Source organism: Callospermophilus lateralis, chromosome 16 (genome assembly GCF_048772815.1).
Source record: "Callospermophilus lateralis isolate mCalLat2 chromosome 16, mCalLat2.hap1, whole genome shotgun sequence".
In the NCBI taxonomy this organism is placed as follows: Eukaryota; Metazoa; Chordata; class Mammalia; order Rodentia; family Sciuridae; genus Callospermophilus; species Callospermophilus lateralis.
This window is the reverse complement of record NC_135320.1, coordinates 20,897,878-20,911,934: the sequence shown is the minus strand read 5'-3', so window position 1 is coordinate 20,911,934 and position 14,057 is coordinate 20,897,878. Positions and strand designations below refer to the sequence as shown.

The following is a 14,057-nucleotide window of genomic DNA, read 5'->3' as shown; positions in this document are numbered from 1 at the left end:
TGACTTCTTTTAGAAAAATACAGACAGCATCGAAATCAGTGCACCCACAGACATCACAATGAGATGCAGTATGACAAGTAACATCTCAGCAGAAACCAGGGAAATAATCCACAGTCAAGAGCACCAGTTGACGGTCTATCAGGCTACTAGCTACGTCCCATTATGCTTTAGATCTGGAATGTCCCCCAAAGAATCATGCTGAAGGCTTGATCTCTAAAGCAGCAATGTTGAGAAGTGAGACTTTCTGGGAAGTGACTGGATTATGAGGGCTTAAACCTCATGAATGGACTAATTCACCGAGAGCTGAATGGAATACTAGAAGGTAATAGAAAATGTGGATAGGTAGGGGAATGGTTGGAGGATTTTCTGGGAGCATTTTCTTGGGGACTATATGTTGTCCCTGGCTCTTTTCTGCCTGCTTCCTGGCTGCCATGAGCCGAGCACCATCCCTCTGCCATTCCCTCCTACCTCAACCATGAGGTTCTACATCACCTCAGGCCCCCAGGAACAGAGCTGGGAAGCTATGGCTGAAATCTCTGAAGCTATGGGCCAAAATAAATTTTTAATCCACTGAGTTGCTCTTGTCAGGTATCTTGGTCATGGTGACGAGAAGCTGGCTAACACAAGCCCCAATTTCAGTGCTGGGAGAACGTAGTCCTTCTGACTTCTGGGGTGTCCAGGGGCAGTTTAACAAAAGCACTGGGCACGTTTACAAAGGATGCGCTTCTCCGACATGTAATCCTGTGCTTTTCGTACGAGTTAGGTACCTGTACACAGCATCTCAGGCATTAGCGAAGCCTCCGGTAACATTCAGCCTCAAGACCAAGCAAGTGACTTCTCTCTGGAAAGCCACACCAAAATGCATAAGCATGTCTTACTACCCCCAGGAAACTCACGCTTCCTCTCCTCCAACCCCTTCCTCAAAATAACCAAAGCCTGTTTAGAACCTGCCCGCTAGACCTCGGGTATACAACTCAACTGGAAAGTCAGTCATATCACAGCTCAAAAACAAAGTTGAGACAACATCACTGCCTGAGAGTAGGTCTTCCAGTTGTGTTCAGGATCCTAGAAGGCAGAGTCGTCGTAACCAGCAGCGGCAGCATCACATGCCACTCAGCAACCATCTGTTCAGCCATGCAACACAGCTGGCCAGGGAGACCCTGCAGATACAGTGGCAGAGATGCCGGGGCATCTTTCAACTTGGGAAAGGTACTACCAACATAAAAACAAATTAGTCCATTTCAGTTAGTGATGAGAATTAAGACAGGACAAGAGAGAACAGAATAGCCGGGGAAGGGGAGCTCTAGCTTTGGCAGTCCCAGCAAGTCCAAAACCATAACTTTTGTCCTGTGACCCACATGGTGAGAGTATGAGACAGATGGAACAACACAGGAAACTCATGAGACAGAAACAGGTAACAGCAACTACCTGGAAGGAGCGCTCCACATTTTGCAAGTATCATCTCACTTAAGCCCCTAACGTTTCTAGAAAGTAGGTAGTCCAGTCGTCCCCATTTTGCAAACCATCAAGCGGAGGTTCAGAAGCCTCAATAACTTGCTCAACTTTACCCAGACTTGGTCTGTTCACCCAGACAGATCCAACTGCAGGACATATCTCTCTGTCCCTCAGGAAACTACTTGATCATCTGCTGACCTACAACTACATTTTTGGCCTGGGATCCCCATGGCCATGACCAAGCCCTCAGCTTCCAATCCACAGGTAGGTGATTCTACAATCCCGGAGCTTCCTCCCTACAGTTCTTCCAAACACTGGATTCAACTCGTGATCAGTCAAGTACAACAGAAATAAAATACAAATCAGCAAGACCTCTCAGCTTCAAGTTCAGAAGATGCCATCTGTCACCGACTACAAAACACACCTAATTTTCATTACCTAAAATCAGGATCCATATCACAATGGGTCATGCATCACAGTTAATTGGGCAGTGTGTTTTCGTTCTCTGTGGTCTAGAAATTGATGACACACCTCACAGCAATGGCGTGTTAGGTGAGGAGAAATTCAGAATCCTGCATTCAGTGAGATCCTTCTATGTCCTCTGCGTTATTCCAGGCCAACTAGCACTGATGGATGTAACAGCTTCCTAACTAGCTCCCTGATGCCACTATTCCCCAACGATTTGTTCTCCACACACACGGAGTGTTTCCAAATCTGTAAATTAAAGCCTGGTCTTCCTTGAATCATATCTTCTAGTAGTTTCCACTGTATTTAGAATAAACTGAAAATCTCCACCCCACTCCACCATGGCCTGCAAGGCCCTACTGACCTGGTTCCTTTGCTGCTATCTTTTGTTCCTCACAAAAACAGATTCTGCCTGCCACAGGGCCTTTGCATAAGCCACATTTTATGCCCAGAGACCTTCCAAATGTTGCCTTCTTTTTAATTCACACTTAGCTCTTTAAGTCCTCCATTAAGCCTTCCCAGACTACCCAGCTTAAAGGGGAAAATGGCTCCAATTATTTTCTGCCCTTATTACTGCTTTAAATTAGTTTTTTATTTATTCATATAATTAATTATCTACATTCTCACTTTACACTATAAAGTCCCAAAGAAGTAAGGACTATATCTTCCCTGGCTACTATTTATACAAAGTACCTGACACACAATAAGCCCTTCATAAATTTCTTTTTAATATAACCATCATAATAGAAGAAATGACTAAACCACATTCTTTTGCATAATTACTTTCTTATATTAAGTTCCTGTTAATAGGACAAAAAGAAATCACTGGCAAGAATGACCATTTTGAAGAATATCTGTAATTCCTCCTTAAAAAAAAAATTAAAAAGATGAAACAAATTTCCAGGGGGTTATGAGGGGGAAAAAATGCTTTGAATTACAACATAAGCACTCAAAAATTCCCACATGCTTGTGAACTCAAGTTTTAAAGTCCTTATCTGGAACTGTGCAATTTCAAAGCCCATTGATCTTTGCTTGATGCATAAAACGTACTGCATAATTCAATTAATAAGAAGTCCGTCTGCCAAATGACATTCACCTTCCTTTTACTTAGGTATTGACCTTTGAACTTGTCTCTAAAGTATTTACAATGTTCAAAATCCCAGTTTTAGTATCTGTCTAAAATTGCTTAATCATTCACGTTCATTATTTTTATCACCAACCAGTCTAGAAAAAGCAAGGAATCTGCTTCACTTAACTAAGATTTCCTTAAAGAAAATAATGACCAAAATCAAAACCAAGTCTCATGTCTCTGAATGGAGGATCTTAGGTGATTCTCCTTGTGAGACAAACTCCAAAATGTTAAAAACATAAAGTCCCTCTTAGTCCCTTTTCCTCATATGCATGATTCAGGTTCATTAATTTTATTTTACAAAAGGGTCATTCAGAAACAAACCCAGGTTGTCTAAAAAGAAGAAGAAAAATGATTCTGGAGCAGTGGAGAATCTTGGCCTTTATCTTAATTATCTGCAGCCGCTCATTTGGATGATGACATTTACCTACAATGAAAAACTAAATTTCCTACAACTATTTCCAAAATTGTCCATAGAAATCACCCCATTACTTTCCCTCCCAAAGTCCAGAATCAATGCTTCATTTAGCTTCTTGGAGAAACACTTTGGGTACAATTTGCTTGCTCTTAACGATTTTCAAATATCACTGCTTTAGTATTTCTAAAAAGTTTTCAACTCAAAAAATGGCAGCATTTTTTGAAAAATTAAATCAGGCTCTGCCTAAAGTGTAAAATTAAAAAAAAATTTAAAAAGACAATATAGAAGGGGGATTTGATGGAAGGCTTAATCATAATCCCTTCTGATATACTTAAGGCACAGTGGTATGGTTTATTCACTGAACCTAATGAATAAACCTTCTCTGACCCAAGGGAAAGTTAGTTGCTGGGTGTAGGAGAGCTGTGACTGCCCCTAGATCACCTGAGCAACAAGGCCAGGAGCCACCAGTCTCAACATCTAAGCCATTTTTATTGGCCTTCACACAGTTGAAAGAAGCTAGACTAGGCCATTCTTCCTTCAGCTCTCCAAAAACAAACAACCTTTAAACAAGGTAGGCTGAAATCTTTCCAGGCTTCCTCTGAAAATAAAAACAGCTCCATTTCTCCTTCTTGGGACCCTTGGATGACCAAATGCTACCCAGAACACTGTTGATGCCAAATCCCAAAAGAAGGCAGCAGATACTTCCAGAAGCTGAGTGTACGAGGCAGAAACTATTTCTCATGGTTCGGTGGAGAGATCCTAGGGCTCCGGAGACAAATACACCCTGCTACTTCTGAGCTATGTGACTCAGACAAGTCACTTAAGCAGATAACAGTAACTGCTAGGCTTTGGCGAGGTAAAGAGAACAAACCCATTGTCAGCTGCCTAAAGATGCATTAACTGCCTACAGCGTTGTGCAGTTCCCAGACAGACCCAGCCGATGAGGGTAACTTATTATTAACTAGAAAACCCCCTTTCTGAGTGTACCTATCCATTTTCTAGCCTTAGTGTCTTGCACTGCGTAGAATTAATATATTCTTTTTCAGATGAGTCATGACTTTGCAAAGTTTCACAGTCTTCATCCTGAACATCAATTCCCATTGCCTCACATCAGGAGCCAAGAAAACGGTAAAAATCAGGAAGGGGAGCGGGGGAAAGGAAATAACCCTAGGAAGTTGTTTTCTTAAATTAATTTATTAGTCTCTCTCTGTTAAAAGTTTAAGTGCATGTAGGGAGTGAGTTCAGGTTAGCAAGGATGGCAAAATAAAAATAAGGGTACAGTTGTCTAATTTTAACAAGCAACGTTTTTCTAAAACCTAGAATACTATGGCTTGCAGAAAGAATTAACTGGGGCAAGGAAGTATCTTTAAAAGCTGAAAATACAAAAAGCAAACTTTAAAAAAAGATTTTATTTAAAAAAAAAGTAGGACGATATCTATGTAGTAAAAGGCAGGGACAAGCAATGGAATTGCTCAATTAATCCCTCCAATTCCACTTACCTGTATGGGGGCCACCAGCATTATCCACAGCACCACCTACTGCCATACCACTGTGCCTACAGCAGCTTAGGTTCTGCAGGACCCTGAGAGTTAACGCAAAGCACTGGTTTTGCTAAATAAGTTATTTAGGAATGAATAAGATGTCACTTCAAAGTCAAGTGGTGGGACAGAGCTCAAAATAAGATATCTTATAAAATATCTAAATTATAAACACTGTCTCGGTTATTGACAAGCAGCAAGTAAATAGTTTTAATTTTTCTTAGCTATTTAGACTATCATATAAATGCAGCTCTGAAGATTTTAAAGCACAAATAAGAAATTACATGTGATGGTAGACGTTTATAAAGTAAACATATTTATCTTTTATCATCTTCTAAGAGTAGAAGTTACCTAACTATTTAAACCAACACTGTTCTTTCAATTAGGAACTGGAAATGTTATTCTAAAGCTAGAGAGGGAAAAAAAAAGATGACTTGGGGATAGGGTTCAGAGCCCCAAGTTTTCCCAAATATCTAGGCCTCTGCTTGGACAATTAGACCCTTTAAGCATAAGCAATTCTCATTATGAAATGAACCAGGACATGACAGAGTTCAGAACTGTTGTCTTATCCCTATGGTGGGATACATAAGATGCACCAAATTAACCCACACCGGGCATTAAGAATACACAGAGCAGCTTGTCATTATTAAGCAAAACAATAATTCAATACTGAACTAAAATTAACTGCAGGCCTAAAATGGACCATGATTTTTAAAAACAAAAATAATACAAGCTGACACTAGCACTATATATCAGGCACTGTGAGAAGGCCCTTGACGGATTATCAGGTTCACAAAGCATCATCACCTCTCTGTCCACTCAATGACTGATTTTATGGTATACAACCTATCACAATACCAACACCTATAAGTTAAATCAATGAGATACGATCGGTCATTAAAGAATTCCGGTTCACCCTAAACATCTTTGTGTTAAAATAACTAGGCTTAATAACTCATTTGAATGGCCAGGGGTCTCCAAGTCACAAAATGAGGACAACAAAAAATCACCTCAGGTATCTTCCTAGGGAATGACTCTAAGAGTAAAGTAGGAAGGAAACGCTAAATAAATATCTCCCCACACCAACAGGGGAAATGAAGAAAATGGAAGTCATACTACTCATACTGCAAAAAATGCTGATTCTACTATCATATTCCTCTTTGCAAAAACAGACTAGTGAGCAGTCCTCACAAGGTCGGCCATGCAATGTTGTCACAGATGTGTGCCAGATTTTGCACAGGACTGGAACTTGGCTGTGAGGAAAAACCCAGAGTTCGCCTGAATTTCAGGCAGGAAAGAAAGCCTGCTCATTTTTGTTGTGAATCCGAACCACCACCGGAAAGGGTTAAAAAAATCCGGGCACCAGGTGTTTTCTTTCCACTTTCCAGAGTAATTTAAGCACACAGCAAAGTTATCTCTCATTCCCTTCTTCACCAGCCAGTCTGGAGGGCTGGGGGGTAACCTGTCACTGCCGTTTACAGTGTGCGGCTCCTGTTGGAACAAAAGGGGGGCACCCAGGCTGGGCAGGCGGGCACCGGGGCTTCCCACAGCCTGCACGCGGCTTTGTTGCCAAGTTCTGGGCTCCGCTGGGTTACGGGCGCACGAGTGAGCCTAAGAGAATGTAATTCAATTTCCAATCTGCATGCTTTCAAAGAAAGTAGAGACCATTGAGACCACGGGAGGGACAGGAAGGGTAATCAAAGATAAACTTTCAGAGCCGCGGGATCTGCATTTCTGGAAATAACTCCCGGCCAGGGATCAGGACGTACCGATACTCTGAAAGTATTTATTTAGCACGAAGATGGGCCACCAAGCATGGAGTGGGGGGGGTGGGGGGGGTCGAGGGAGGTCCCGTCCCTGAGGACCACTCCCCCAGCAGCAAGCTGCAGGCGGGCGCGCTTTCCTAGCCCACCTCGGTTTCCCAGCGCGGCCAGACTCCACTCGGCCGCTGCCGGGCCCCGGCGCCGTGCCCGGCCTTCTCACCGAGCCCAGGACGAGCAGCCCGGCGCAGAGGGGGCGCCAGACGGGCAGGGGCGGAGCGCCTCACCAGGCGGCCCGGAGCGACACCAGGGTCCACTGGACCATGGAGGCTCCCAGGCCGGGGTAGACCGCCCCACGCAGGGTGCGGAGGCACCGGCGCACACCCACTTCGCGCGCGCCGCCCGGCCTCGGAGGCTTCGGCATTGTCCGCAGTCGCGGCGCGGCGGGGGCCGCGGGACCCGAATCCCGGACTCCGACCGGCAGTCCCCCCAGCAGTCACCCACGGCCCAGTCTTACCTCGGCCGCGCTACCGGCCCCCGGAGGTGCGGGCCGAGCCCGGCTCCAGGACCCCGAGAGAGATGAGGAGGGAGAGTCGGGACCCGCAAGGGAAAGCGGGCCGAGCGCGAGCAGCAGGGCCGCCAAATACTAGCCGCCGCCGCCGCCGCCGCCGCCGCCGCGGGGCAACCGGGCGGAGCGGGCTCCGGAGCGGGCCCTGGACTAGCGGCCGCGGAGGGTTAGTCTGGCGACTGCAGCGACCGTTCGCTCTGCACAGAGTGGGAGGGCTCAGGCAGGCTTTGCTGGAGAGCGAGGGAGGGAACTTGGAGCTAGTTGCTGTGGCCCAGAGCGCGTGTCCCTGAGCGAGCGTGCACGCCCCCAGAGCGCTCCGCCCCCGTCCCGCCCCAACCCCACCTGCCCGGTCCCCACCCCCTCCCGCACCCCGACTCCTGTTCCTGTTTCTCCCCGCCCACTTCCATCCCGACTCCTACTTCCCCTATCCCCAATCCCATCCTCCTTGCCAAACCAGCACCTGCCCACCAGCTCCTACCCTGATGAAAGGTCCCCTGGATCTGAGCTTGCCAGTCTAGTTCAGACCAGTCACTACTGGCGACAAGAGCCTGGTGGCAAATGTCATAATTTCATCAGGTAGTCCAGAGACTCTTGATCTTTTTCCTATCTTTCACAGACTCAGATGAGTGTTTTAGTATTAAGTATTTGGAGAAAATAATAAAGAATTTAGAAAAATCTCAAAGGTGATGTACTGCCTCTGGAGTGCGGGCCAGCTGATGTTTCAAAGTTAAGTAAATGTGAGGGGGGAGGGGCGCATCATATTCATCTCAATGTATTATTTTCTTAATATATTTAGGTTTTTTTTTTTTTAATTTGCTTAATAACATGGTTGGTTTTCTCTGGGGACAGAGTTGTTTTGGGAAAGCTAAACTGACTCACTTAGTTTTGCTTTTGCTCCTGGGAACTCTAAAAGATGAATTCCATGTTCATCAAAATGATTGAATCTGAACAAGGTGAGGATTCACCAAATATGATTTCTTCTCAATAATATTTAGAAAAGATATTTTTCACCTTTAGTATATGGGAAATATGGTGACATTCATCACATTTTTTTTTTCAGAAAAGCCATACTTAAATCAAGTGGCTGTTGTTTCATTCCAGTTCAGAAATTAACAGATAAATAAAACTCAGAAATTAACAAATAAATAAAACTCTGTATTAAATTTTGGTTATTTACAAGAGTGCCATTTTAAGTAGTGATGTGATTCTGAGCTTTATATGGCACTTTCCTTTGTCATACTAATACATTCCTTGTGATCACAGATTATGTTGTGGTCTCCATTTACTCCAGAAGTTCAAAGTTCATGTCACAATGGAATGAAGTTATTTTCCTTATTTTCCATCATTGCCATAGCAAATGAAACCAGCTTTACTCCCTTCAAAGTCGACTTTTAAAAGAAACTTCTTTGCCCCAACTCCTTCCTGCTGGGAATTGCTTCCTCCATTGGGTAAGACCAAAACACAAATCTCCCTGCGATTTCAGTGGCATGTGACCCAGACCTGCCAATTAATTGTATCACATCCTCTGGATACAGAGATGGGAAAAGGGGAGGACACACAATCTAATTAGGAAAAATGGGGGTCTTTTTTCCTGACTGATATGGCAGTACCTGAGATCATGCCTTATAAGCCCTCTGTAGCTCAAGTAACCTACTAGAGAACCAAGCCAAACCAGAAAGAAAGCTTCTTGTGTGATAAAGGCAGGAGACTTGATGACATCAGTGACCCCTCTCCAGGCAGCCATCTTCCAAACCAATCAAAATTCTTTGACTTCTGCAGAAGTACACCAATACATTTTATTTCTTCCTCGTACTATTTGGGGGTAGGCTTCTTTCAAAATATTCACTTTTAAAATAATAAAAGATTCCCCTATGTTTCATTCTTTGAAGGTCAGTAATGTAGCCAATGAGTTCTAGCTTTTTATTACGTAAATTACTTCTTGATAAATAAAGTATATATCAAGAAGTCCTACCTTTTAATAGGATTAAGGTTCTCATTTAGGTCATTATTACTGTCCAGCGTGGGTTTAATATCCCCATATTGCCCTCTCCAAAACCAAAGTCAATAAAAATGCAGTTGTAGAACCAGAGAGAAAACAGTAAGATACCTAAACCAGAACATCCCAGTAAAATTCTGTCCTATCAGTTATTCCAACAAAACTTGCTGTTATAATCCCCATTGTTTGCTGACATTGTATAGTTTTTCTTTTATAGACAAAACTTCAAGGCACTCTTGAAATTAAATTGTTTCCTACTGGAATTTTCTTGTGCTAAGAATTGTTCAGAAGTGGGCCATTGGCCTATGCTTGGAATTCTTTTGTTTCACAGAGATTTTTTTTTCTCTAAAAGTATAGAATAGTAGTTGATTAGTACCCAAACAATCATCCATACACTAACCAGTATGTTAATTAGACATTACTCACAGGTCACTGTGAATAGTGGTCCTAGTCCCCCTGTGGGAATGGGCTGAAGGACATGAAGATAATGTATTAGTCATAACCTCTAATTGCTGGAGTTGTTTCTTATGGGAAAATGTGATGTTGAAAAGATAGGAGATAAAGTTTTCAGGAGTCTTTCTCCAATTGGGTAAGTACCTAATCTGTCAACCACTAGTGAAATCTCAAATGTATAAAAGCTCATGAACTGAATAATAATTCATCATAAACAGATATGAGCTACACAAAAGGAGAATACAAAGAAGTGAACCATCTCTGGAATCATGACAGGACAGCTTAAGAGGAAAAGGAAAGAAAAAATACATTCTGGTTCTGAACCCAGTTCTGAGTGGCACTTGCTCCAGTGATTGGCTCTGATTTCCCAGGGGGAATTTCAGCCAAAACATTCAGATTTCCCCCAAAGTTTATGGATTGGATCCCTGTATTGTCTGAGCTGTTTGCTTGCCCAAGCATGGTACAAGATCTCTAAGTAAACTAGAGGTCATATAGCCCTGTCTGTCCAGAACAACCCCCCTGGAATCATGGCATAACCCAGTGATTTTCAAGCAAGGACTGAATCACCTGGAATACTCCAACAGGGTCATGTCTCCAGGTTGGGGAAGGAGGAATAGGCATTTGTATTTAAAAAAAAAAAAAAAAAAAAAAAAAAACTTGTCCCAAGAGATTGCAGCAATTGGTCAGGGTTAAGGTAAATAAGGTCTGGCAATCTGTGCTTTTCTTCCCACAGAAAAAAAGACTTAAGAAACCCTCAGTCCTCAGATCGGCTCCATTTACTTAGAATTGTATGTAAAATTAAAGGTATTGATTGAACAATCTCCATTTGTCTTTTTCCCTTACAGCCTCCAGGTTCTTCCATGGTTATAGAAAAAGCAGTAAGGAGAAGAATGCATAGGAGTAGGAGGATTTGCTAGAAGCAATCACACTGAAGGAAAAAGCACAGCTCACTGTAAGGCTGATAAGAGAATTGCTAACTGGGAAGCATTGTCAGTGGCTAGACCCAGAGGCCACTCCACCCTAGGCAACAGCCCCTGGGGGTTATCTCCTGTTGCTTGTTTCACAGTTTACTGCAAGCACTCAGGCTGAGGATCAGAAGAATCCAAATAACTAAGTTATCTTCATGAATACTGATCTATACCATTTACTACTAATAGCTGCCATTTATTAAATCCGTAGTCTGTGCTAGGCAATTCACATGCTTCACTTTTAGTTTTCACAAGGGCCCTGAACATAAATATTATGATGTTCATTTTATGAACAAGAAATTCAGACCCAGAGAAGTTGAGTAAAATATCCAGGGGCACAGAGTTAGTATTAGAGGATTGAAAGGCTGGTCCGAGAGACCCCCAAAGCCTATTTATCTTTTACTCTAAACAAAACTTGCCTATGAATCACACAACATCCATCCAAGGAGATAATCACTACCCATGGGAGACTATTTAAATTTAAAGTGGATTAAACTTTGAGGACATTCAGAATCATTGAGTTTCATTTAAATTTCTTGAATTAGGGATGGGGATGTGTTTCAATGATAGAGTGTTTGCCTGGCATCCATGAGGTCCTGGGTTCAATTCCTAGCACCCACCCACCCCCCAAAAAAATAATTCTTTCAATTAGTTTTTTAAAAACATTCTTTTTTGTACCAGCTATTGAACATGGAGGCCTTAACCATTGAGCCACATCCCAGACCTTTTTATTTTTTGAGACAGGGTTTTGCCAAGTTTCTTAAAGCCTTTGCTCAGTTGCTGAGGCTGGCTGTGAGCTTGTGATCTTCCTGCTTCAGCCTCTGATGTGAGTACCAGAAATATTATAGGATTATTCACTGTTGATTATATTAATTAGTGTGTGTGTTGAGTGAATGAGTAAATGACTATAACAGTGTGCCTATTGTAATGTGTAATATGATATAAGTGTAATGTGAACTACAGAACTTAGATAAACTGCAAAACTTAGACTTTTAGTGATGTAAGAGTCTGCACCTGGGCATACACCCCAGAGCTTACCCAGTTATCAGCTGTAAGCACAACTGAACTAGGACTTAAAAACCCAGACCTCTGTGGGGAAATGGGACTAACAGGAACTGGACAGAAAGACCGAGATCTCCGTTGCTGTTGTGCCCCCTGCACAAGACTCCTCTGGCCAGGATCGACTTCCAGTGACCTGGACTTAAGACAAGTCACAGGTGAGTACCTGGGACCCTTGGGTGTAGTTTTAGGATTTAGGATTAGGATGTGTGTCTGAAGTGTGATGAGCATCAATAAAATAGGTTTGATTGAATCTAACTGCGCCTCAGACTGTGCCAATGATAATTGCTTGTGATCAGCCTCCCAAGCTGCCGGGATTATAGGTGTATGCTACAGCACCCAGTAATTTTTTTTGAATTTTAAATGCTGATAAATTAAAATTTTCTCAGTCACATACTTACTTTTCAAAGTGCTCAATAGCTGATAGCTGTCCTTCTGGATGGCCAAGATAAAAACATTTTTATCATGGCAAAAAGTTCTCTTGTATAGTTGTCGGTATCATCAATGATGGCAATATTTTCTGTAACTGAAAATTATCCAAAAAAATTATTCCAACCCCTTTATGCTAACTGTTGTGGCTATAGTTTTTTTTTCTAAAAAATATAATTTATTTCTGTATCTGCTTTGATCAGAGCATACTGAACTAAGTGTCCCTGGAAAGTATACAGGGCAAGGAGCCCCTCTTCATGGGCCCATTTGGCATGCTTTTGAGCCTGTGCTTCTTTCTCCTCCTTCTGGAATCTTTGCCCGCCATCTTTATTTCTTCTTCACAGAATACCTGCTTGCCTGACATTGGCCAAATTATGGTGCCTGTTGACATTCTGTCCCCAGTCAGCTTCCATCTGTCCATGTGATGTCTCCAAATACAGTCATCCCCTAATGTCCATCAGAGATTGGTTCCAGAACCCTCCACAGATACCACAGTCCACAGATGCTCAAGTCCCTTATATACAGCTGCGTAGTATTTGCACATAACCCAAGTACATTCTTCCATATACTTTAAGTCATCTCCACATTTTTTCAAAATACTTAATATAATGTAAATCCTATGTAAATAGTTGTTCTAATGTACTATAAGGAATGCTGATAAGAAAAAGTTTATACATGTTAAGTAGAGATATAATTTCTTTTCCTGAATGTTTTTGATCTATGGTTGGTTGAATCCCAGAATGCAGAACACACGGATACGGGAGGCTGACTATACCACTGATTCACCCATGACTCTGGAATTCCACACCAACTTCCTCCTGTATTTTTGATCTTGAGGCTAGTTGTTTGTTTGGAGGGTTTGGTTTCATTTGTTTGTTTGGTTGGTTTTGTTTTCCTTTTTCCCTAGCTCTCCGCTAGGCTAGTGCAACTCAGGAACCATCTGTGGACTGGAAGGGCCTATGAACTATTTGAATGCTTTAGGACAACATGAGTTTAGAAAGTGAAAGACTGTTTAGAAACTTTTATAGCAATTTGATATTGCTAGGATGCAGTATTTTACTGTATCTCTGTAAATGACAGACTACAACAGAGTCTAAAATAAAAATAAATCACAGAAAACAGATACTATACTGTAGAGAGTAAGCAGTGTTTCTGAGTTACTCCATGTTGTATAGAACAGTGTCTGGCCCTGAGTTACAGAATTTATCAACAAAAATAAACCTCAGCTATATAGCACAATAATAAGGCACATATTCATAAATAAATAATAAATAAAACAACTAATAAAAAACAACTACTTTTTAACTACTGAATTGAATCAGAAGCACATGGATGCAGGGAGATATGAAACCCATATGAGAGAAACCAGGCCCATAGGTTTATCAAACACACCAGGCCACTGAATGACGCAAATCCTTACCTGAAATACATAAAAGGAAGAGCACCTAAGATAGTGGTACCGTGGCACATACCAGTCCATCATCTTATCAGATCATCCAGTGAGTGCATCACAAAGCGGATAGGAGTGAACTCCTTCCTCTTTCCCCAGGGTTTGGATTCAGTTCCATCTCCCTGCTTGATGCAGCCCACTTCAAAACCTGCCAACTGGACCTGGCCCTGAATAAATTCTGTGCTCAGAACAAGTTCTTTAGCTGGTTCATAATCTGACCACCTGAAGTGTCTCTTTTGGATTTCTGTTTATTCTCTGACTGCTCTCAGTAAGGCCTCTTGAAATTCTCTGGCCACGGTGAAACTTTCTTAGCTTTTCTGTAATATGGGTTACACACACACACACACACAATTGTGTAAAGCATTATGT

General features: G+C 42.3%; 1 protein-coding gene across 3 annotated transcripts in view; it reads right to left on the bottom strand.

The window, feature by feature from the left end:
- Fam110b (family with sequence similarity 110 member B) overlaps positions 1 to 7,525 on the bottom strand; it is a 161,494-nt gene extending 153,969 nt beyond the window's left edge. For all 3 annotated transcript variants that reach the window (XR_013088904.1, XM_076835649.1, XM_076835650.1), the window contains exon 1: positions 7,283 to 7,525. The gene's annotated coding sequence lies outside the window, so the exon portion shown is untranslated. The remainder of the gene's footprint in view (positions 1 to 7,282) is intronic.
- Positions 7,526 to 14,057: the final 6,532 nt, after the last annotated feature.